The sequence below is a fragment of the Pleurodeles waltl genome, chromosome 7, assembly GCF_031143425.1.
Source record: "Pleurodeles waltl isolate 20211129_DDA chromosome 7, aPleWal1.hap1.20221129, whole genome shotgun sequence".
In the NCBI taxonomy this organism is placed as follows: Eukaryota; Metazoa; Chordata; class Amphibia; order Caudata; family Salamandridae; genus Pleurodeles; species Pleurodeles waltl.
Genome location: NC_090446.1, coordinates 1,121,735,441 through 1,121,760,138, shown reverse-complemented (window position 1 = coordinate 1,121,760,138; position 24,698 = coordinate 1,121,735,441). Strand labels below are relative to the sequence as shown.

General features: G+C 40.2%; 10 non-coding genes across 10 annotated transcripts; all 10 read left to right on the top strand.

The window, feature by feature from the left end:
* The first annotated feature begins 1,762 nt into the window (after nucleotides 1-1,762).
* Nucleotides 1,763-1,835, top strand: TRNAR-CCU (transfer RNA arginine (anticodon CCU)). The gene has a single exon. It is a non-coding gene; the product is annotated as a tRNA-Arg (tRNA).
* Nucleotides 1,836-4,040: 2,205 nt separating this feature from the next.
* Nucleotides 4,041-4,113, top strand: TRNAR-CCU (transfer RNA arginine (anticodon CCU)). The gene has a single exon. It is a non-coding gene; the product is annotated as a tRNA-Arg (tRNA).
* A 2,208-nt stretch (nucleotides 4,114-6,321) lies between these two features.
* On the top strand, nucleotides 6,322-6,395 carry TRNAR-CCU (transfer RNA arginine (anticodon CCU)). The gene has a single exon. It is a non-coding gene; the product is annotated as a tRNA-Arg (tRNA).
* Nucleotides 6,396-8,603: 2,208 nt separating this feature from the next.
* TRNAR-CCU (transfer RNA arginine (anticodon CCU)) lies at nucleotides 8,604-8,676 on the top strand. Its single transcript has one exon. It is a non-coding gene; the product is annotated as a tRNA-Arg (tRNA).
* Nucleotides 8,677-10,883: 2,207 nt separating this feature from the next.
* Nucleotides 10,884-10,956, top strand: TRNAR-CCU (transfer RNA arginine (anticodon CCU)). Its single transcript has one exon. It is a non-coding gene; the product is annotated as a tRNA-Arg (tRNA).
* Nucleotides 10,957-13,162: 2,206 nt separating this feature from the next.
* Nucleotides 13,163-13,235, top strand: TRNAR-CCU (transfer RNA arginine (anticodon CCU)). Its single transcript has one exon. It is a non-coding gene; the product is annotated as a tRNA-Arg (tRNA).
* Nucleotides 13,236-17,713: 4,478 nt separating this feature from the next.
* Nucleotides 17,714-17,786, top strand: TRNAR-CCU (transfer RNA arginine (anticodon CCU)). The gene has a single exon. It is a non-coding gene; the product is annotated as a tRNA-Arg (tRNA).
* Nucleotides 17,787-19,996: 2,210 nt separating this feature from the next.
* On the top strand, nucleotides 19,997-20,069 carry TRNAR-CCU (transfer RNA arginine (anticodon CCU)). Its single transcript has one exon. It is a non-coding gene; the product is annotated as a tRNA-Arg (tRNA).
* A 2,208-nt stretch (nucleotides 20,070-22,277) lies between these two features.
* On the top strand, nucleotides 22,278-22,351 carry TRNAR-CCU (transfer RNA arginine (anticodon CCU)). Its single transcript has one exon. It is a non-coding gene; the product is annotated as a tRNA-Arg (tRNA).
* A 2,208-nt stretch (nucleotides 22,352-24,559) lies between these two features.
* Nucleotides 24,560-24,632, top strand: TRNAR-CCU (transfer RNA arginine (anticodon CCU)). Its single transcript has one exon. It is a non-coding gene; the product is annotated as a tRNA-Arg (tRNA).
* Nucleotides 24,633-24,698: the final 66 nt, after the last annotated feature.

Genomic DNA, 24,698 nt, shown 5'->3' with positions numbered 1-24,698 from the left:
AGGGCAGGGTGTTGTTTCAATGATGGCAGTTAAATAGATTTTTCAAAACACCCGGGGTGTTGTTAGACTGAGAAGTTGATGGGACACCTGTGAAAGGCAGCTTTACTTGTCTGCTTTTAGTTGATGTAGATTGTATGTCCTGTTTAACAACCTTTGGTTTCAACAAGGACATTAGAGAGATATTGGGACACTGCCTGGGATGCTTGTCCTCTCTCTATTTTGAAAATTTGCCATGCCAACTAAGGGCCAAGGCAGACGTTTAGTTTTAGCCTTGCCCAACTCTAATTTTCCAAACCTAGAGCATACATTTGGCGCAGATTGTAATACTTTGTTAGTACTACCTGTTGTTCCCTTAAGAGTGCATATATTGAGAACAAACAAGATGGCCAAATTATATCGTAGGAGTCTGCCACACCAGGTCCTTCACTCGTAAGAACAGTGGGACTGAAGCATGATGGATTAACTAGTTCCCTTAAATGAAGCCATTTCAAACTTTAATCACCACAGCTGGGGACTCTTTAAAGGTGATATGAACTTCTTTTATACCTGAGTGGGAGCGACAAACATGTAGAATATGTGTTGTATTTTTAGAAAGTGTTTGTAGCTATTGATTAACAGCACTCCTGTGCAACCCCGTTGGCCTATTTCTAAGGCAGTCAAATACTCACAAAGGGATTGTGGGTTTGAGTTCTTTCTGGGGTGGAAGAAGATGTATTTTGGAGATGTTTATCTAGTTTCCTAAGGGTCTTCCTTCTTAACAACATTAGCACTGAAGCGTGCTGATAAAATATCCAATTCCAACAAACTTTACTCCGCCACCTGTTCAAGTACCACAGCAGAGCATTTTCTCCACTGCTAGGATAGGAATGGAGAAATGTGCTTGTTTTATGTCTGAGCAGAAAAGATATATGTTTGAATGGATGATTGGGATAAAACACACCCTGTCGTATGTTGTAAAGGTATTGCAAGTTGTAGAGTAGCTTAGTGATCACATAGAGGAAAGTGGGTGAAGACAGAATTCCTCTGTGGGGTGAATGAACTCGCAGGTGACTTGCGTTATCCTTTTTATGTATGACAAAGGTACTTTATTTCTTACTGCACATTTCAATGCCATCACTCAAAAAAAACAAAAAATTCCTAGTCTTTTGTTGTTTCATATGGAAGATTATGTTTTCAGGCATGGAGAATGAAAGCAGAAGCTGTAGTGCTGAATTAGACGTTCTCACAAACCATGTAATAATTTGTTCAAAAAAAGGCATGACATTTCTGAGTCATATTAAAAATGATGTGTAAATATGCAGATAGAGTCTATCTTTCCAGTAATGATCTACAGTGTGCAAAAAGTAAACCTTTTGCCATAAGTATCTCCTTTCTGCTAAGCACCGATCATTAAAAATCTCTCTATAAATATGTATATCAGAAGAAGGAAATGCTAGCTCGGGTTGATGTTGTTAGAACTGCAAGTGCAGTTGTATTCCTTGAGCTGCCTTGATGTTTCCTGCTGGCTCGAGCAGTGGGCATTTTGTTGTGACATGTGAAGTGAAGTTAGGAGAGTTTAGCGTCCGCATTGTGTTGTTCTTCCAGGTGAGGGTATATTAGATATTTGAATAGTTGTAAGGACTTTAAAGAGAGGGGAGTTATCCATGGATTGCATGTTGTGAATGTATTGTATAAGTGATTCCAAAGACTTAAACTGCGGTAGAGACCACATGATAGGGAGTGGATCTTGTATTTGGAGCACGGGGAGAGCAGTATCAACGTGGCCCCAGTGGCCTAATGGATAAGGCACTGGCCTCCTAAGCCAGGCATTGTGGGTTCAAGTCCCATCTGGGGTGAAACTCTGTACATTCAGCTCTTGACTTTTACATTTTCAAAGCACAAACCACACAATTCAGCCCTTGCTTTACAGAGACTTTGCAGCTATGGAACATCAATCTACCTTCAAAACACAAGTGCTGGAACTCAAAAACATTTGCCTACATATCCTTCTCTTGGGCCAGTCTGGAGAATGGGATTTCAACCCACCTTTCTGGCTAGACATTTTTTATGTCCTCCTTTGGATAGCTCTCGCAGGCAGTCTCCCATTTAGCATTAAAACATGTACTTTTTTCACCACTTGAATGTATAAACTGTTGAATAATTAAAAATACCATGTGAAACTGCTATGTTGATAAAGAAGTATTTCTCAAAAAAAGTGCAGCAGATGGGAAGACAGTGCACCCTATTTTATGCTACTATCGCTGGGCCCCTAGTCTTAGAAACCAAACTGAGTTTAGGGAGGGCAGGGTGTTGTTTCAATGATGGCAGTTAAATAGATTTTTCAAAACACCCGGGGTGTTGTTAGACTGAGAAGTTGATGGGACACCTGTGAAAGGCAGCTTTACTTGTCTGCTTTTAGTTGATTTAGATTGTATGTCCTGTTTAACAACCTTTGTTTTCAACAAGGACATTAGAGAGATATTGGGACACTGCCTGGGATGCTTGTTCTCCCTCTATTTTGAAAATTTGCCATGCAACTAAGGGCCAAGGCAGACGTTTCGTTTTAGCCTTGCCCAACTCTAATTTTCCAAACCTAGAGCATACATTTGGCGCAGATTGTAATACTTTGTTAGTACTACCTGTTGTTCCCTTAAGAGTGCATATATTGTGAACAAACAAGATGGCCAAATTATATCGTAGGAGTCTGCCACACCAGGTCCTTCACTCGTAAGAACAGTGGGACTGAAGCATGATGGATTAACTAGTTCCCTTAAATGCAGCCATTTCAAACTTTAATCGCCACAGCTGGGGACTCTTTAAAGGTGATATGAACTTCTTTTATACCTGAGTGGGAGCGACAAACATGTAGAATATGTGTCGTATTTTTAGAAAGTGTTTGTAGCTATTGGTTAACAGCACTCCTGTGCAACCCCGTTGGCCTAATGGGTAAGGCAATCAAATATTCACAAAGGGATTGTGGGTTGGAGTTCTTTCTGGGGTGGAAGAAGATGTATTTTGGAGATGTTTATCTAGTTTCCTAAGCGTCTTCCTTCTTAACAACATTAGCACTGAAGCGTGCTGATAAAATAACCAATTCCAACAAACTTTACTCCGCCACCTGTTCAAGTACCACAGCAGAGCATTTTCTCCACTGCTAGGATAGGAATGGAGAAATGTGCTTGTTTTATGTCTGAGCAGAAAAGATATATGTTTGAATGGATATGTGGGATAAAACACACCCTGTCGTATGTTGTAAAGGTATTGCAAGTTGTGGAGTAGCTTAGTGATCACCTAGAGGAAAGTGGGTGAAGACAGAATTCCTCTGTGGGGTGAATGAACTCGGAAGTGACTTGCGTTATCCTTTTTATGTATGACAAAGGTACTTTATTTCTTACTGCACATTTCAATGCCATCACTCAAAAAAAACAAAAAAATCCTAGTCTTTTGTTGTTTCATATGGAAGATTATGTTTTCAGGCATGGAGAATGAAAGCAGAAGCTGTAGTGCTGAATTAGACGTTCTCACAAACCATGTAATAACTTGTTCAAAAAAAGGCATGACATTTCTGAGTCATATTAAAAATGATGTGTAAATATGCAGATAGAGTCTATCTTTCCAGTAATGATCTACAGGTTGCAAAAAGTAAACCTTTTGCCATAAGTATCTCCTTTGTGCTAAGCACTGATCATTAAAAATCTCTCTATAAATATGTATATCAGAAGAAGGAAATGCTAGTTCGGGTTGATGTTGTTAGAACTGCAAGTGCAGTTGTATTCCTTGAGCTGCCTTGATGTTTCCTGCTGGCTCGAGCAGTGGGCATTTTGTTGTGACATGTGAAGTGAAGTTAGGAGAGTTTAGCGTCCGCATTGTGTTGTTCTTCCAGTTGAGGGTATATTAGATATTTGAATAGTTGTAAGGACTTTAAAGAGAGGGGAGCTATCCATGGATTGCTTGTTGTGAATGTATTGTATAAGTGATTCCAAAGACTTAAACTGCGGTAGAGACCACATGATAGGGAGTGGATCTTGTATTTGGAGCACGGGGAGAGCGGTATCAACGTGGCCCCAGTGGCCTAATGGATAAGGCACTGGCCTCCTAAGCCAGTGATTGTGGGTTCATGTCCCATCTGGGGTGAAACTCTGTACATTCAGTTCTTGACTTTTACATTTTCAAAGCACTAACCACACAATTCAGCCCTTGCTTTACATAGACTTTGCAGCTATGGAACATCAATCTACCTTCAAAACACAAGTGCTGGAACTCAAAAACATTTGCCTACATATCCTTCTCTTGGGCCCAGTCTGGAGAATGGGATTTCAACCCACCTTTCTGGCTAGACATTTTTTATGTCCTCCTTTGGATAGCACTCGCAGGCAGTCTCCCATTTAGCATTAAAACATGTACTTATTTCACCACTTGAATGTATAAACTGTTGAATAATAAAAAAATACCATGTGAAACTGCTATGTTGATAAAGAAGTATTTCTCAAAAAAAGTGCAGCAGATGGGAAGACAGTGCACCCTATTTTATGCTACTATCGCTGGGCCCCTAGTCTTAGAAACCAAACTGAGTTTAGGGAGGGCAGGGTGTTGTTTCAATGATGGCAGTTAAAGAGATTTTTCAAAACACCCGGGGTGTTGTTAGACTGAGAAGTTGATGGGACACCTGTGAAAGGCAGCTTTACTTGTCTGCTTTTAGTTGATTTAGATTGTATGTCCTGTTTAACAACCTTTGTTTTCAACAAGGACATTAGAGAGATATTGGGACACTGCCTGGGATGCTTGTTCTCTCTCTATTTTGAAAATTTGCCATGCCAACTAAGGGCCAAGGCAGACGTTTCGTTTTAGCCTTGCCCAACTCTAATTTTCCAAACCTAGAGCATACATTTGGCGCAGATTGTAATACTTTGTTAGTACTACCTGTTGTTCCCTTAAGAGTGCATATATTGTGAACAAACAAGATGGTCAAATTATATCGTAGGAGTCTGCCACACCAGGTCCTTCACTCGTAAGAACAGTGGGACTGAAGCATGATGGATTAACTAGTTCCCTTAAATGCAGCCATTTCAAACTTTAATCACCACAGCTGGGGACTCTTTAAAGGTGATATGAACTTCTTTTATACCTGAGTGGGAGCGACAAACATGTAGAATATGTGTCGTATTTTTAGAAAGTGTTTGTAGCTATTGGTTAACAGCACTCCTGTGCAACCCCGTTGGCCTAATGGGTAAGGCAGTCAAATACTCACAAAGGGATTGTGGGTTGGAGTTCTTTCTAGGGTGGAAGAAGATGTATTTTGGAGATGTTTATCTAGTTTCCTAAGGGTCTTCCTTCTTAACAACATTAGCACTGAAGCGTGCTGATAAAATAACCAGTTCCAACAAACTTTACTCCGCCACCTGTTCAAGTACCACAGCAGAGCATTTTCTCCACTGCTAGGATAGGAATGGAGAAATGTGCTTGTTTTATGTCTGAGCAGAAAAGATATATGTTTGAATGGATGTGTGGGATAAAACACACCCTGTCGTATGTTGTAAAGGTATTGCAAGTTGTGGAGTAGCTTAGTGATCACATAGAGGAAAGTGGGTGAAGACAGAATTCCTCTGTGGGGTGGATGAACTCGGAGGTGACTTGCGTTATCCTTTTTATGTATGACAAAGGTACTTTATTTCTTACTGCAAATTTCAATGCCATCACTCAAAAAAAACAAAAAATTCCTAGTCTTTTGTTGTTTCATATGAAAGATTATGTTTTCAGGCATGGAGAATGAAAGCAGAAGCTGTAGTGCTGAATTAGACGTTCTCACAAACCATGTAATAATTTGTTCAAAAAAAGGCATGACATTTCTGAGTCATATTAAAAATGATGTGTAAATATGCAGATAGAGTCTATCTTTCCAGTAATGATCTACAGTGTGCAAAAAGTAAACCTTTTGCCATAAGTATCTCCTTTCTGCTAAGCACCGATCATTAAAAATCTCTCTATAAATATTTATATCAGAAGAAGGAAATGCTAGTTCGGGTTGATGTTGTTAGAACTGCAAGTGCAGTTGTATTCCTTGAGCTGCCATGATGTTTCCTGCTGGCTCGAGCAGTGGGCATTTTGTTGTGACATGTGAAGTGAAGTTAGGAGAGTTTAGCGTCCGCATTGTGTTGTTCTTCCAGGTGAGGGTATATTAGATATTTGAATAGTTGTAAGGACTTTAAAGAGAGGGGAGTTATCCATGGATTGCTTGTTGTGAATGTATTGTATAAGTGATTCCATAGACTTAAACTGCGGTAGAGACCACATGATAGGGAGTGGATCTTGTATTTGGAGGACAGGGGAGAGCAGTATCAACGTGCCCCCAGTGGCCTAATGGATAAGGCACTGGCCTCCTAAGCCAGGGATTGTGGGTTCAAGTCCCATCTGGGGTGAAACTCTGTACATTCAGCTCTTGACTTTTACATTTTCAAAGCACAAACCACACAATTCAGCCCTTGCTTTACATAGACTTTGCAGCTATGGAACATCAATCTACCTTCAAAACACAAGTGCTGGAACTCAAAAACATTTGCCCACATATCCTACTCTTGGGACCAGTCTGGAGAATGGGATTTCAACCCACCTTTCTGGCTAGACATTTTTTATGTCCTCCTTTGGATAGCACTCGCAGGCAGTCTCCCATTTAGCATTAAAACATGTACTTATTTCACCACTTGAATGTATAAACTGTTGAATAATAAAAAAATACCATGTGAAACTGCTATGTTGATAAAAAAGTATTTCTCAAAAAAAGTGCAGCAGATGGGAAGACAGTGCACCCTATTTTATGCTACTATCGCTGGGCCCCTAGTCTTAGAAACCAAACTGAGTTTAGGGAGGGCAGGGTGTTGTTTCAATGATGGCAGTTAAAGAGATTTTTCAAAACACCCGGGGTGTTGTTAGACTGAGAAGTTGATGGGATACCTGTGAAAGTCAGCTTTACTTGTCTGCTTTTAGTTGATTTAGATTGTATGTCCTGTTTAACAACCTTTGGTTTCAACAAGGACATTAGAGAGATATTGGGACACTGCCTGGGATGCTTGTTCTCTCTCTATTTTGAAAATTTGCCATGCCAACTAAGGGCCAAGGCAGACGTTTCGTTTTAGCCTTGCCCAACTCTAATTTTCCAAACCTAGAGCATACATTTGGCGCAGATTGTAATACTTTGTTAGTACTACCTGTTGTTCCCTTAAGAGTGCATATATTGTGAACAAACAAGATGGCCAAATTATATCGTAGGAGTCTGCCACACCAGGTCCTTCACTCGTAAGAACAGTGGGACTGAAGCATGATGGATTAACTAGTTCCCTTAAATGCAGCCATTTCAAACTTTAATCACCACAGCTGGGGACTCTTTAAAGATGATATGAACTTCTTTTATACCTGAGTTGGAGCAACAAACATGGAGAATATGTGTCGTATTTGTAGAAAGTGTTTGTAGCTATTGGTTAACAGCACTCCTGTGCAACCCCGTTGGCCTAATTCTAAGGCAGTCAAATACTCACAAAGGGATTGTGGGTTTGAGTTCTTTCTGGGGTGGAAGAAGATGTATTTTGGAGATGTTTATCTAGTTTCCTAAGGGTCTTCCTTCTTAACAACATTAGCACTGAAGCGTGCTGATAAAATAACCAATTCCAACAAACTTTACTCCGCCACCTGTTCAAGTACCACAGCAGAGCATTTTCTCCACTGCTAGGATAGGAATGGAGAAATGTGTTTGTTTTATGTCTGAGCAGAAAAGATATATGTTTGAATGGATGTGTGGGATAAAACACACCCTGTCGTATGTTGTAAAGGTATTGCAAGTTGTGGAGTAGCTTAGTGATCACATAGAGGAAAGTGGGTGAAGACAGAATTCCTCTGTGGGGTGAATGAACTCGGAGGTGACTTGCGTTATCCTTTTTATGTATGACAAAGGTACTTTATTTCTTACTGCACATTTCAATGCCATCACTCAAAAAAAACAAAAAATTCCTAGTCTTTTGTTGTTTCATATGGAAGATTATGTTTTCAGGCATGGAGAATGAAAGCAGAAGCTGTAGTGCTGAATTAGACGTTCTCACAAACCATGTAATAATTTGTTCAAAAAAAGGTATGACATTTCTGAGTCATATTCAAAATGATGTGTAAATATGCAGATAGAGTCTATCTTTCCAGTAATGATCTACAGTGTGCAAAAAGTAAACCTTTTGCCCTAAGTATCTCCTTTCTGCTAAGCACCGATCATTAAAAATCTCTCTATAAATATGTATATCAGAAGAAGGAAATGCTAGTTCGGGTTGATGTTGTTAGAACTGCAAGTGCAGTTGTATTCCTTGAGCTGCCTTGATGTTTCCTGCTGGCTCGAGCAGTGGGCATTTTGTTGTGACATGTGAAGTGAAGTTAGGAGAGTTTAGCGTCCGCATTGTGTTGTTCTTCCAGGTGAGGGTATATTAGATATTTGAATAGTTGTAAGGACTTTAAAGAGAGGGGAGTTATCCATGGATTGCTTGTTGTGAATGTATTGTATAAGTGATTCCATAGACTTAAACTGCGGTAGAGACCACATGATAGGGAGTGAATCTTGTATGTGGAGCACAGGGGAGAGCAGCATCAACGTGGCCCCAGTGGCCTAATGGATAAGGCACTGGCCTCCTAAGCCAGGGATTGTGGGTTCGAGTCCCATCTGGGGTGAAACTCTGTACGTTCAGCTCTTGACTTTTACATTTTCAAAGCACAAACCACACAATTCAGCCCTTGCTTTACATAGACTTTGCAGCTATGGAACATCAATCTACCTTCAAAACACAAGTGCTGGAACTCAAAAACATTTGCCTACATATCCTTCTCTTGGGCCCAGTCTGGAGAATGGGATTTCAACCCACCTTTCTGGCTAGACATTTTTTATGTCCTCCTTTGGATAGCACTCGCAGGCAGTCTCCCATTTAGCATTAAAACATGTACTTATTTCACCACTTGAATGTATAAACTGTTGAATAATTAAAAACACCATGTGAAACTGCTATGTTGATAAAGAAGTATTTCTCAAAAAAAGTGCAGCAGATGGGAAGACAGTGCACCCTATTTTATGCTACTATCGCTGGGCCCCTAGTCTTAGAAACCAAACTGAGTTTAGGGAGGGCAGGGTGTTGTTTCAATGATGGCAGTTAAATAGATTTTTCAAAACACCCGGGGTGTTGTTAGACTGAGAAGTTGATGGGACACCTGTGAAAGGCAGCTTTACTTGTCTGCTTTTAGTTGATGTAGATTGTATGTCCTGTTTAACAACCTTTGGTTTCAACAAGGACATTAGAGAGATATTGGGACACTGCCTGGGATGCTTGTCCTCTCTCTATTTTGAAAATTTGCCATGCCAACTAAGGGCCAAGGCAGACGTTTAGTTTTAGCCTTGCCCAACTCTAATTTTCCAAACCTAGAGCATACATTTGGCGCAGATTGTAATACTTTGTTAGTACTACCTGTTGTTCCCTTAAGAGTGCATATATTGAGAACAAACAAGATGGCCAAATTATATCGTAGGAGTCTGCCACACCAGGTCCTTCACTCGTAAGAACAGTGGGACTGAAGCATGATGGATTAACTAGTTCCCTTAAATGAAGCCATTTCAAACTTTAATCACCACAGCTGGGGACTCTTTAAAGGTGATATGAACTTCTTTTATACCTGAGTGGGAGCGACAAACATGTAGAATATGTGTTGTATTTTTAGAAAGTGTTTGTAGCTATTGATTAACAGCACTCCTGTGCAACCCCGTTGGCCTAATTCTAAGGCAGTCAAATACTCACAAAGGGATTGTGGGTTTGAGTTCTTTCTGGGGTGGAAGAAGATGTATTTTGGAGATGTTTATCTAGTTTCCTAAGGGTCTTCCTTCTTAACAACATTAGCACTGAAGCGTGCTGATAAAATAACCAATTCCAACAAACTTTACTCCGCCACCTGTTCAAGTACCACAGCAGAGCATTTTCTCCACTGCTAGGATAGGAATGGAGAAATGTGTTTGTTTTATGTCTGAGCAGAAAAGATATATGTTTGAATGGATGTGTGGGATAAAACACACCCTGTCGTATGTTGTAAAGGTATTGCAAGTTGTGGAGTAGCTTAGTGATCACATAGAGGAAAGTGGGTGAAGAGAGAATTCCTCTGTGGGGTGAATGAACTCGGAGGTGACTTGCGTTATCCTTTTTATGTATGACAAAGGTACTTTATTTCTTACTGCACATTTCAATGCCATCACTCAAAAAAAACAAAAAATTCCTAGTCTTTTGTTGTTTCATATGGAAGATTATGTTTTCAGGCATGGAGAATGAAAGCAGAAGCTGTAGTGCTGAATTAGACGTTCTCACAAACCATGTAATAATTTGTTCAAAAAAAGGTATGACATTTCTGAGTCATATTCAAAATGATGTGTAAATATGCAGATAGAGTCTATCTTTCCAGTAATGATCTACAGTGTGCAAAAAGTAAACCTTTTGCCCTAAGTATCTCCTTTCTGCTAAGCACCGATCATTAAAAATCTCTCTATAAATATGTATATCAGAAGAAGGAAATGCTAGTTCGGGTTGATGTTGTTAGAACTGCAAGTGCAGTTGTATTCCTTGAGCTGCCTTGATGTTTCCTGCTGGCTCGAGCAGTGGGCATTTTGTTGTGACATGTGAAGTGAAGTTAGGAGAGTTTAGCGTCCGCATTGTGTTGTTCTTCCAGGTGAGGGTATATTAGATATTTGAATAGTTGTAAGGACTTTAAAGAGAGGGGAGTTATCCATGGATTGCTTGTTGTGAATGTATTGTATAAGTGATTCCATAGACTTAAACTGCGGTAGAGACCACATGATAGGGAGTGAATGTTGTATGTGGAGCACAGGGGAGCACCGCATCAACGTGGCCCCAGTGGCCTAATGGATAAGGCACTGGCCTCCTAAGCCAGGGATTGTGGGTTCGAGTCCCATCTGGGGTGAAACTCTGTACGTTCAGCTCTTGACTTTTACATTTTCAAAGCACAAACCACACAATTCAGCCCTTGCTTTACATAGACTTTGCAGCTATGGAACATCAATCTACCTTCAAAACACAAGTGCTGGAACTCAAAAACATTTGCCTACATATCCTTCTCTTGGGCCCAGTCTGGAGAATGGGATTTCAACCCACCTTTCTGGCTAGACATTTTTTATGTCCTCCTTTGGATAGCACTCGCAGGCAGTCTCCCATTTAGCATTAAAACATGTACTTATTTCACCACTTGAATGTATAAACTGTTGAATAATTAAAAACACCATGTGAAACTGCTATGTTGATAAAGAAGTATTTCTCAAAAAAAGTGCAGCAGATGGGAAGACAGTGCACCCTATTTTATGCTACTATCGCTGGGCCCCTAGTCTTAGAAACCAAACTGAGTTTAGGGAGGGCAGGGTGTTGTTTCAATGATGGCAGTTAAATAGATTTTTCAAAACACCCGGGGTGTTGTTAGACTGAGAAGTTGATGGGACACCTGTGAAAGGCAGCTTTACTTGTCTGCTTTTAGTTGATGTAGATTGTATGTCCTGTTTAACAACCTTTGGTTTCAACAAGGACATTAGAGAGATATTGGGACACTGCCTGGGATGCTTGTCCTCTCTCTATTTTGAATATTTGCCATGCCAACTAAGGGCCAAGGCAGACGTTTAGTTTTAGCCTTGCCCAACTCTAATTTTCCAAACCTAGAGCATACATTTGGCGCAGATTGTAATACTTTGTTAGTACTACCTGTTGTTCCCTTAAGAGTGCATATATTGAGAACAAACAAGATGGCCAAATTATATCGTAGGAGTCTGCCACACCAGGTCCTTCACTCGTAAGAACAGTGGGACTGAAGCATGATGGATTAACTAGTTCCCTTAAATGAAGCCATTTCACAATTTAATCACCACAGCTGGGGACTCTTTAAAGGTGATATGAACTTCTTTTATACCTGAGTGGGAGCGACAAACATGTAGAATATGTGTTGTATTTTTAGAAAGTGTTTGTAGCTATTGATTAACAGCACTCCTGTGCAACCCCGTTGGCCTAATTCTAAGGCAGTCAAATACTCACAAAGGGATTGTGGGTTTGAGTTCTTTCTGGGGTGGAAGAAGATGTATTTTGGAGATGTTTATCTAGTTTCCTAAGGGTCTTCCTTCTTAACAACATTAGCACTGAAGCGTGCTGATAAAATAACCAATTCCAACAAACTTTACTCCGCCACCTGTTCAAGTACCACAGCAGAGCATTTTCTCCACTGCTAGGATAGGAATGGAGAAATGTGCTTGTTTTATGTCTGAGCAGAAAAGATATATGTTTGAATGGATGATTGGGATAAAACACACCCTGTCGTATGTTGTAAAGGTATTGCAAGTTGTGGAGTAGCTTAGTGATCACATAGAGGAAAGTGGGTGAAGACAGAATTCCTCTGTGGGGTGAATGAACTCGGAGGTGACTTGCGTTATCCTTTTTATGTATGACAAAGGTACTTTATTTCTTACTGCACATTTCAATGCCATCACTCAAAAAAAACAAAAAATTCCTAGTCTTTTGTTGTTTCATATGGAAGATTATGTTTTCAGGCATGGAGAATGAAAGCAGAAGCTGTAGTGCTGAATTAGACGTTCTCACAAACCATGTAATAATTTGTTCAAAAAAAGGCATGACATTTCTGAGTCATATTAAAAATGATGTGTAAATATGCAGATAGAGTCTATCTTTCCAGTAATGATCTACAGTGTGCAAAAAGTAAACCTTTTGCCATAAGTATCTCCTTTCTGCTAAGCACCGATCATTAAAAATCTCTCTATAAATATGTATATCAGAAGAAGGAAATGCTAGTTCGGGTTGATGTTGTTAGAACTGCAAGTGCAGTTGTATTCCTTGAGCTGCCTTGATGTTTCCTGCTGGCACGAGCAGTGGGCATTTTGTTGTGACATGTGAAGTGAAGTTAGGAGAGTTTAGCGTCCGCATTGTGTTGTTCTTCCAGGTGAGGGTATATTAGATATTTGAATAGTTGTAAGGACTTTAAAGAGAGGGGAGTTATCCATGGATTGCATGTTGTGAATGTATTGTATAAGTGATTCCAAAGACTTAAACTGCGGTAGAGACCACATGATAGGGAGTGGATCTTGTATTTGGAGCACGGGGAGAGCAGTATCAACGTGGCCCCAGTGGCCTAATGGATAAGGCACTGGCCTCCTAAGCCAGGCATTGTGGGTTCAAGTCCCATCTGGGGTGAAACTCTGTACATTCAGCTCTTGACTTTTACATTTTCAAAGCACAAACCACACAATTCAGCCCTTGCTTTACATAGACTTTGCAGCTATGGAACATCAATCTACCTTCAAAACACAAGTGCTGGAACTCAAAAACATTTGCCTACATATCCTATTCTTGGGCCCAGTCTGGAGAATGGGATTTCAACCCACCTTTCTGGCTAGACATTTTTTATGTCCTCCTTTGGATAGCTCTCGCAGGCAGTCTCCCATTTAGCATTAAAACATGTACTTATTTCACCACTTGAATGTTTAAACTGTTGAATAATAAAAAAATACCATGTGAAACTGCTATGTTGATAAAGAAGTATTTCTCAAAAAAAGTGCAGCAGATGGGAAGACAGTGCACCCTATTTTATGCTACTATCGCTGGGCCCCTAGTCTTAGAAACCAAACTGAGTTTAGGGAGGGCAGGGTGTTGTTTCAATGATGGCAGTTAAATAGATTTTTCAAAACACCCGGGGTGTTGTTAGACTGAGAAGTTGATGGGACACCTGTGAAAGGCAGGTTTACTTGTCTGCTTTTAGTTGATTTAGATTGTATGTCCTGTTTAACAACCTTTGTTTTCAACAAGGACATTAGAGAGATATTGGGACACTGCCTGGGATGCTTGTTCTCTCTCTATTTTGAAAATTTGCCATGCCAACTAAGGGCCAAGGCAGAGGTTTCGTTTTAGCCTTGCCCAACTCTAATTTTCCAAACCTAGAGCATACATTTGGCGCAGATTGTAATACTTTGTTAGTACTACCTGTTGTTCCCTTAAGAGTGCATATATTGTGAACAAACAAGATGGCCAAATTATATCGTAGGAGTCTGCCACACCAGGTCCTTCACTCGTAAGAACAGTGGGACTGAAGCATGATGGATTAACTAGTTCCCTTAAATGCAGCCATTTCAAACTTTAATCACCACAGCTGGGGACTCTTTAAAGGTTATATGAACTTCTTTTATACCTGAGTGGGAGCGACAAACATGTAGAATATGTGTCGTATTTTTAGAAAGTGTTTGTAGCTATTGGTTAACAGCACTCCTGTGCAACCCCGTTGGCCTAATGGGTAAGGCAGTCAAATATTCACAAAGGGATTGTGGGTTGGAGTTCTTTCTGGGGTGGAAGAAGATGTATTTTGGAGATGTTTATCTAGTTTCCTAAGCGTCTTCCTTCTTAACAACATTAGCACTGAAGCGTGCTGATAAAATAACCAATTCCAACAAACTTTACTCCGCCACCTGTTCAAGTACCACAGCAGAGCATTTTCTCCACTGCTAGGATAGGAATGGAGAAATGTGCTTGTTTTATGTCTGAGCAGAAAAGATATATGTTTGAATGGATGTGTGGGATAAAACACACCCTGTGGTATGTTGTAAAGGTATTGCAAGTTGTGGAGTAGCTTAGTGATCACCTAGAGGAAAGTGGGTGAAGACAGAATTCCTCTGTGGGGTGAATGAACTCGGAGGTGACTTGCGTTATCCTTTTTATGTATGACAAAGGTACTTTATTTCTTACTGCACATTTCAATGCCATCACTCAAAAAAAACTAAAAAATCCTAGTCTTTTGTTGTTTCATATGGAAGATTATGTTTTCAGGCATGGAGAATGAAAGCAGAAGCTGTAGTGCTGAATTAGACGTTCTCACAAACCATGTAATAACTTGTTCAAAAAAAGGCATGACATTTCTGAGTCATATTAAAAATGATGTGTAAATATGCAGATAGAGTCTATCTTTCCAGTAATGATCTACAGTGTGCAAAAAGTAAACCTTTTGCCATAAGTATCTCCTTTCTGCTAAGCACCGATCATTAAAAATCTCTCTATAAATATGTATATCAGAAGAAGGAAATACTAGTGCGGGTTGATGTTGTTTGAACTGCAAGTGCAGTTGTATTCCTTGAGCTGCTTTGATGTTTCCTGCTGGCTCGAGCAGTGGGCATTTTGTTGTGACATGTGAAGTGAAGTTAGGAGAGTTTAGCGTCCGCATTGTGTTGTTCTTCCAGGTGAGGGTATATTAGATATTTGAATAGTTGTAAGGACTTTAAAGAGAGGGGAGTTATCCATGGATTGCTTGTTGTGAATGTATTGTATAAGTGATTCCATAGACTTAAACTGCGGTAGAGACCACATGATAGGGAGTGGATCTTGTATTTGGAGGACAGGGGAGAGCAGTATCAACGTGGCCTAATGGATAAGGCACTGGCCTCCTAAGCCAGGGATTTTGGGTTCAAGACCCATCTGGGGTGAAACTCTGTACATTCAGCTCTGGATTTTTACATTTTCAAAGCACAAACCACACAATTCAGCCCTTGCTTTACATAGACTTTGCAGCTATGGAACATCAATCTAGCTTCAAAACACAAGTGCTGGAACTCAAAAACATTTGCCTACATATCCTACTCTTGGGCCTAGTCTGGAGAATGGGATTTCAACCCACCTTTCTGGCTAGACATTTTTTATGTCCTCCTTTGGATAGCACTCGCAGGCAGATCCCATTTAGCATTAAAACATGTACTTATTTCACCACTTGAATGTATAAACTGTTGAATAATTAAAAATACCATGTGAAACTGCTATGTTGATAAAGAAGTATTTCTCAAAAAAAGTGCAGCAGATGGGAAGACAGTGCACCCTATTTTATGCTACTATCGCTGGGCCCCTAGTCTTAGAAACCAAACTGAGTTTAGGGAGGGCAGGGTGGTGTTTCAATGATGGCAGTTAAATAGATTTTTCAAAACACCTGGGGTGTTGTTTGACTGAGAAGTTGATGGGACACCTGTGAAAGGCAGCTTTACCTGTCTGCTTTTAGTTGATGTAGATTGTATGTCCTGTTTAACAACCTTTGGTTTCAACAAGGACATTAGAGAGATATTGGGACACTGCCTGGGATGCTTGTCCTCTCTCTATTTTGAAAATTTGCCATGCCAACTAAGGGCCAAGGCAGACGTTTAGTTTTAGCCTGGCCCAACTCTAATTTTCCAAACCTAGAGCATACATTTGGTGTTGATTGTAATACTTTGTTAGTACTACCTGTTGTTCCCCTAAGAGTGCATATATTGAGAACAAACAAGATGGCCACATTATATCGTAGGAGTCTGCCACACCAGGTCCTTCACTCGTAAGAACAGTGGGACTGAAGCATGATGGATTAACTAGTTCCCTTAAATGCAGCCATTTCAAACTTTAATCACCACAGCTGGGGACTCTTTAAAGGTGATATGAACTTCTTTTATACCTGAGTTGGAGAGACAAACATGGAGAATATGTGTCGTTTTTTAGAAAGTGTTTGTAGCTATTGGTTAACAGCACTCCTGTGCAACCCCATTGGCCTAATTCTAAGGCAGTCAAATACTCACAAAGGGATTGTGGGTTTGAGTTCTTTCTGGGGTGGAAGAAGATGTATTTTGGAGATGTTTATCTAGTTTCCTAAGGGTCTTCCTTCTTAACAACATTAGCACTGAAGCGTGCTGATAAAATAACCAATTCCAACAAACTTTACTCCGCCACCTGTTCAAGTACCACAGCAGAGCATTTTCTCCACTGCTAGGATAGGAATGGAGAAATGTGCTTGTTTTATGTCTGAGCAGAAAAGATATATGTTTGAATGGATGTGTGGGATAAAACACACCCTGTCGTATGTTGTAAAGGTATTGCAAGTTGTGGAGTAGCTTAGTGATCACATAGAGGAAAGTGGGTGAAGACAGAATTCCTCTGTGGGGTGAATGAACTCGGAGGTGACTTGCGTTATCCTTTTTATGTATGACAAAGGTACTTTATTTCTTACTGCACATTTCAATGCCATCACTCAAAAAAAACAAAAAATTCCTAGTCTTTTGTTGTTTCATATGGAAGATTATGTTTTCAGGCTTGGAGAATGAAAGCAGAAGCTGTAGTGCTGAATTAGACGTTCTCACAAACCATGTAATAGTTTGTTCCAAAAAAGGCATGACATTTCTGAGTCATATTAAAAATGATGTGTAAATATGCAGATAGAGTCTATCTTTCCAGTAATGATCTACAGTGTGCAAAAAGTAAACCTTTTGCCATAAGTATCTCCTTTCTGCTAAGCACCGATCATTAAAAATCTCTCTATAAATATTTATATCAGAAGAAGGAAATGCTAGTTCGGGTTGATGTTGTTAGAACTGCAAGTGCAGTTGTATTCCTTGAGCTGCAATGATGTTTCCTGCTGGCTCGAGCAGTGGGCATTTTGTTGTGACATGTGAAGTGAAGTTAGGAGAGTTTAGCGTCCGCATTGTGTTGTTCTTCCAGGTGAGGGTATATTAGATATTTGAATAGTTGTAAGGACTTTAAAGAGAGGGGAGTTATCCATGGATTGCTTGTTGTGAATGTATTGTATAAGTGATTCCATAGACTTAAACTGCGGTAGAGACCACATGATAGGGAGTGGAACTTGTATTTGGAGGACAGGGGAGAGCAGTATCAACGTGGCCCCAGTGGCCTAATGGATAAGGCACTGGCCTCCTAAGCCAGGGATTGTGGGTTCAACTCCCGTCTGGGGTGAAACTCTGTACATTCAGCTCTTGACTTTTACCTTTTCAAAGCACAAACCACACAATTCAGCCCTTGCTTTACATAGACTTTGCAGCTATGGATCATCAATCTACCTTCAAAACACAAGTGCTGGAACTCAAAAACATTTGCCTACATATCCTTCTCTTGGGCCCAGTCTGGAGAATGGGATTTCAACCCACCTTTCTGGCTAGACATTTTTTATGTCCTCCTTTGGATAGCACTCGCAGGCAGTCTCCCATTTAGCATTAAAACAAACATGTACTTATTTCACCACTTGAATGTATAAACTGTTGGATAATTAAAAATACCATGTGAAAATGCTATGTTGATAAAGAAGTATTTCTCAAAAAAAGTGCAGCAGATGGGAAGACAGTGCACCCTATTTTATGCTACTATCGCTGGGCCCCTAGTCTTAGAAACCAAACTGAGTTTAGGGAGGGCAGGGTGTTGTTTCAATGATGGCAGTTAAATAGATTTTTCAAAACACCCGGGGTGTTGTTAGACTGAGAAGTTGATGGGACACCTGTGAAAGGCAGCTTTACTTGTCTGCTTTTAGTTGATTTAGATTGTATGTCCTGTTTAACAACCTTTGTTTTCAACAAGGACATTAGAGAGATATTGGGACACTGCCTGGGATGCTTGTTCTCCCTCTATTTTGAAAATTTGCCATGCAACTAAGGGCCAAGGCAGACGTTTCGTTTTAGCCTTGCCCAACTCTAATTTTCCAAACCTAGAGCATACATTTGGCGCAGATTGTAATACTTTGTTAGTACTACCTGTTGTTCCCTTAAGAGTGCATATATTGTGAACAAACAAGATGGCCAAATTATATCGTAGGAGTCTGCCACACCAGGTCCTTCACTCGTAAGAACAGTGGGACTGAAGCATGATGGATTAACTAGTTCCCTTAAATGCAGCCATTTCAAACTTTAATCGCCACAGCTGGGGACTCTTTAAAGGTGATATGAACTTCTTTTATACCTGAGTGGGAGCGACAAACATGTAGAATATGTGTCGTATTTTTAGAAAGTGTTTGTAGCTATTGGTTAACAGCACTCCTGTGCAACCCCGTTGGCCTAATGGGTAAGGCAATCAAATATTCACAAAGGGATTGTGGGTTGGAGTTCTTTCTGGGGTGGAAGAAGATGTATTTTGGAGATGTTTATCTAGTTTCCTAAGCGTCTTCCTTCTTAACAACATTAGCACTGAAGCGTGCTGATAAAATAACCAATTCCAACAAACTTTACTCCGCCACCTGTTCAAGTACCACAGCAGAGCATTTTCTCCACTGCTAGGATAGGAATGGAGAAATGTGCTTGTTTTATGTCTGAGCAGAAAAGATATATGTTTGAATGGATATGTGGGATAAAACACACCCTGTCGTATGTTGTAAAGGTATTGCAAGTTGTGGAGTAGCTTAGTGATCACCTAGAGGAAAGTGGGTGAAGACAGAATTCCTCTGTGGGGTGAATGAACTCGGAAGTGACTTGCGTTATCCTTTTTATGTATGACAAAGGTACTTTATTTCTTACTGCACATTTCAATGCCATCACTCAAAAAAAACAAAAAAATCCTAGTCTTTTGTTGTTTCATATGGAAGATTATGTTTTCAGGCATGGAGAATGAAAGCAGAAGCTGTAGTGCTGAATTAGACGTTCTCACAAACCATGTAATAACTTGTTCAAAAAAAGGCATGACATTTCTGAGTCATATTAAAAATGATGTGTAAATATGCAGATAGAGTCTATCTTTCCAGTAATGATCTACAGGTTGCAAAAAGTAAACCTTTTGCCATAAGTATCTCCTTTGTGCTAAGCACTGATCATTAAAAATCTCTCTATAAATATGTATATCAGAAGAAGGAAATGCTAGTTCGGGTTGATGTTGTTAGAACTGCAAGTGCAGTTGTATTCCTTGAGCTGCCTTGATGTTTCCTGCTGGCTCGAGCAGTGGGCATTTTGTTGTGACATGTGAAGTGAAGTTAGGAGAGTTTAGCGTCCGCATTGTGTTGTTCTTCCAGTTGAGGGTATATTAGATATTTGAATAGTTGTAAGGACTTTAAAGAGAGGGGAGCTATCCATGGATTGCTTGTTGTGAATGTATTGTATAAGTGATTCCAAAGACTTAAACTGCGGTAGAGACCACATGATAGGGAGTGGATCTTGTATTTGGAGCACGGGGAGAGCGGTATCAACGTGGCCCCAGTGGCCTAATGGATAAGGCACTGGCCTCCTAAGCCAGTGATTGTGGGTTCATGTCCCATCTGGGGTGAAACTCTGTACATTCAGTTCTTGACTTTTACATTTTCAAAGCACTAACCACACAATTCAGCCCTTGCTTTACATAGACTTTGCAGCTATGGAACATCAATCTACCTTCAAAACACAAGTGCTGGAACTCAAAAACATTTGCCTACATATCCTTCTCTTGGGCCCAGTCTGGAGAATGGGATTTCAACCCACCTTTCTGGCTAGACATTTTTTATGTCCTCCTTTGGATAGCACTCGCAGGCAGTCTCCCATTTAGCATTAAAACATGTACTTATTTCACCACTTGAATGTATAAACTGTTGAATAATAAAAAAATACCATGTGAAACTGCTATGTTGATAAAGAAGTATTTCTCAAAAAAAGTGCAGCAGATGGGAAGACAGTGCACCCTATTTTATGCTACTATCGCTGGGCCCCTAGTCTTAGAAACCAAACTGAGTTTAGGGAGGGCAGGGTGTTGTTTCAATGATGGCAGTTAAAGAGATTTTTCAAAACACCCGGGGTGTTGTTAGACTGAGAAGTTGATGGGACACCTGTGAAAGGCAGCTTTACTTGTCTGCTTTTAGTTGATTTAGATTGTATGTCCTGTTTAACAACCTTTGTTTTCAACAAGGACATTAGAGAGATATTGGGACACTGCCTGGGATGCTTGTTCTCTCTCTATTTTGAAAATTTGCCATGCCAACTAAGGGCCAAGGCAGACGTTTCGTTTTAGCCTTGCCCAACTCTAATTTTCCAAACCTAGAGCATACATTTGGCGCAGATTGTAATACTTTGTTAGTACTACCTGTTGTTCCCTTAAGAGTGCATATATTGTGAACAAACAAGATGGTCAAATTATATCGTAGGAGTCTGCCACACCAGGTCCTTCACTCGTAAGAACAGTGGGACTGAAGCATGATGGATTAACTAGTTCCCTTAAATGCAGCCATTTCAAACTTTAATCACCACAGCTGGGGACTCTTTAAAGGTGATATGAACTTCTTTTATACCTGAGTGGGAGCGACAAACATGTAGAATATGTGTCGTATTTTTAGAAAGTGTTTGTAGCTATTGGTTAACAGCACTCCTGTGCAACCCCGTTGGCCTAATGGGTAAGGCAGTCAAATACTCACAAAGGGATTGTGGGTTGGAGTTCTTTCTAGGGTGGAAGAAGATGTATTTTGGAGATGTTTATCTAGTTTCCTAAGGGTCTTCCTTCTTAACAACATTAGCACTGAAGCGTGCTGATAAAATAACCAGTTCCAACAAACTTTACTCCGCCACCTGTTCAAGTACCACAGCAGAGCATTTTCTCCACTGCTAGGATAGGAATGGAGAAATGTGCTTGTTTTATGTCTGAGCAGAAAAGATATATGTTTGAATGGATGTGTGGGATAAAACACACCCTGTCGTATGTTGTAAAGGTATTGCAAGTTGTGGAGTAGCTTAGTGATCACATAGAGGAAAGTGGGTGAAGACAGAATTCCTCTGTGGGGTGGATGAACTCGGAGGTGACTTGCGTTATCCTTTTTATGTATGACAAAGGTACTTTATTTCTTACTGCAAATTTCAATGCCATCACTCAAAAAAAACAAAAAATTCCTAGTCTTTTGTTGTTTCATATGAAAGATTATGTTTTCAGGCATGGAGAATGAAAGCAGAAGCTGTAGTGCTGAATTAGACGTTCTCACAAACCATGTAATAATTTGTTCAAAAAAAGGCATGACATTTCTGAGTCATATTAAAAATGATGTGTAAATATGCAGATAGAGTCTATCTTTCCAGTAATGATCTACAGTGTGCAAAAAGTAAACCTTTTGCCATAAGTATCTCCTTTCTGCTAAGCACCGATCATTAAAAATCTCTCTATAAATATTTATATCAGAAGAAGGAAATGCTAGTTCGGGTTGATGTTGTTAGAACTGCAAGTGCAGTTGTATTCCTTGAGCTGCCATGATGTTTCCTGCTGGCTCGAGCAGTGGGCATTTTGTTGTGACATGTGAAGTGAAGTTAGGAGAGTTTAGCGTCCGCATTGTGTTGTTCTTCCAGGTGAGGGTATATTAGATATTTGAATAGTTGTAAGGACTTTAAAGAGAGGGGAGTTATCCATGGATTGCTTGTTGTGAATGTATTGTATAAGTGATTCCATAGACTTAAACTGCGGTAGAGACCACATGATAGGGAGTGGATCTTGTATTTGGAGGACAGGGGAGAGCAGTATCAACGTGCCCCCAGTGGCCTAATGGATAAGGCACTGGCCTCCTAAGCCAGGGATTGTGGGTTCAAGTCCCATCTGGGGTGAAACTCTGTACATTCAGCTCTTGACTTTTACATTTTCAAAGCACAAACCACACAATTCAGCCCTTGCTTTACATAGACTTTGCAGCTATGGAACATCAATCTACCTTCAAAACACAAGTGCTGGAACTCAAAAACATTTGCCCACATATCCTACTCTTGGGACCAGTCTGGAGAATGGGATTTCAACCCACCTTTCTGGCTAGACATTTTTTATGTCCTCCTTTGGATAGCACTCGCAGGCAGTCTCCCATTTAGCATTAAAACATGTACTTATTTCACCACTTGAATGTATAAACTGTTGAATAATAAAAAAATACCATGTGAAACTGCTATGTTGATAAAAAAGTATTTCTCAAAAAAAGTGCAGCAGATGGGAAGACAGTGCACCCTATTTTATGCTACTATCGCTGGGCCCCTAGTCTTAGAAACCAAACTGAGTTTAGGGAGGGCAGGGTGTTGTTTCAATGATGGCAGTTAAAGAGATTTTTCAAAACACCCGGGGTGTTGTTAGACTGAGAAGTTGATGGGATACCTGTGAAAGTCAGCTTTACTTGTCTGCTTTTAGTTGATTTAGATTGTATGTCCTGTTTAACAACCTTTGGTTTCAACAAGGACATTAGAGAGATATTGGGACACTGCCTGGGATGCTTGTTCTCTCTCTATTTTGAAAATTTGCCATGCCAACTAAGGGCCAAGGCAGACGTTTCGTTTTAGCCTTGCCCAACTCTAATTTTCCAAACCTAGAGCATACATTTGGCGCAGATTGTAATACTTTGTTAGTACTACCTGTTGTTCCCTTAAGAGTGCATATATTGTGAACAAACAAGATGGCCAAATTATATCGTAGGAGTCTGCCACACCAGGTCCTTCACTCGTAAGAACAGTGGGACTGAAGCATGATGGATTAACTAGTTCCCTTAAATGCAGCCATTTCAAACTTTAATCACCACAGCTGGGGACTCTTTAAAGATGATATGAACTTCTTTTATACCTGAGTTGGAGCAACAAACATGGAGAATATGTGTCGTATTTGTAGAAAGTGTTTGTAGCTATTGGTTAACAGCACTCCTGTGCAACCCCGTTGGCCTAATTCTAAGGCAGTCAAATACTCACAAAGGGATTGTGGGTTTGAGTTCTTTCTGGGGTGGAAGAAGATGTATTTTGGAGATGTTTATCTAGTTTCCTAAGGGTCTTCCTTCTTAACAACATTAGCACTGAAGCGTGCTGATAAAATAACCAATTCCAACAAACTTTACTCCGCCACCTGTTCAAGTACCACAGCAGAGCATTTTCTCCACTGCTAGGATAGGAATGGAGAAATGTGTTTGTTTTATGTCTGAGCAGAAAAGATATATGTTTGAATGGATGTGTGGGATAAAACACACCCTGTCGTATGTTGTAAAGGTATTGCAAGTTGTGGAGTAGCTTAGTGATCACATAGAGGAAAGTGGGTGAAGACAGAATTCCTCTGTGGGGTGAATGAACTCGGAGGTGACTTGCGTTATCCTTTTTATGTATGACAAAGGTACTTTATTTCTTACTGCACATTTCAATGCCATCACTCAAAAAAAACAAAAAATTCCTAGTCTTTTGTTGTTTCATATGGAAGATTATGTTTTCAGGCATGGAGAATGAAAGCAGAAGCTGTAGTGCTGAATTAGACGTTCTCACAAACCATGTAATAATTTGTTCAAAAAAAGGTATGACATTTCTGAGTCATATTCAAAATGATGTGTAAATATGCAGATAGAGTCTATCTTTCCAGTAATGATCTACAGTGTGCAAAAAGTAAACCTTTTGCCCTAAGTATCTCCTTTCTGCTAAGCACCGATCATTAAAAATCTCTCTATAAATATGTATATCAGAAGAAGGAAATGCTAGTTCGGGTTGATGTTGTTAGAACTGCAAGTGCAGTTGTATTCCTTGAGCTGCCTTGATGTTTCCTGCTGGCTCGAGCAGTGGGCATTTTGTTGTGACATGTGAAGTGAAGTTAGGAGAGTTTAGCGTCCGCATTGTGTTGTTCTTCCAGGTGAGGGTATATTAGATATTTGAATAGTTGTAAGGACTTTAAAGAGAGGGGAGTTATCCATGGATTGCTTGTTGTGAATGTATTGTATAAGTGATTCCATAGACTTAAACTGCGGTAGAGACCACATGATAGGGAGTGAATCTTGTATGTGGAGCACAGGGGAGAGCAGCATCAACGTGGCCCCAGTGGCCTAATGGATAAGGCACTGGCCTCCTAAGCCAGGGATTGTGGGTTCGAGTCCCATCTGGGGTGAAACTCTGTACGTTCAGCTCTTGACTTTTACATTTTCAAAGCACAAACCACACAATTCAGCCCTTG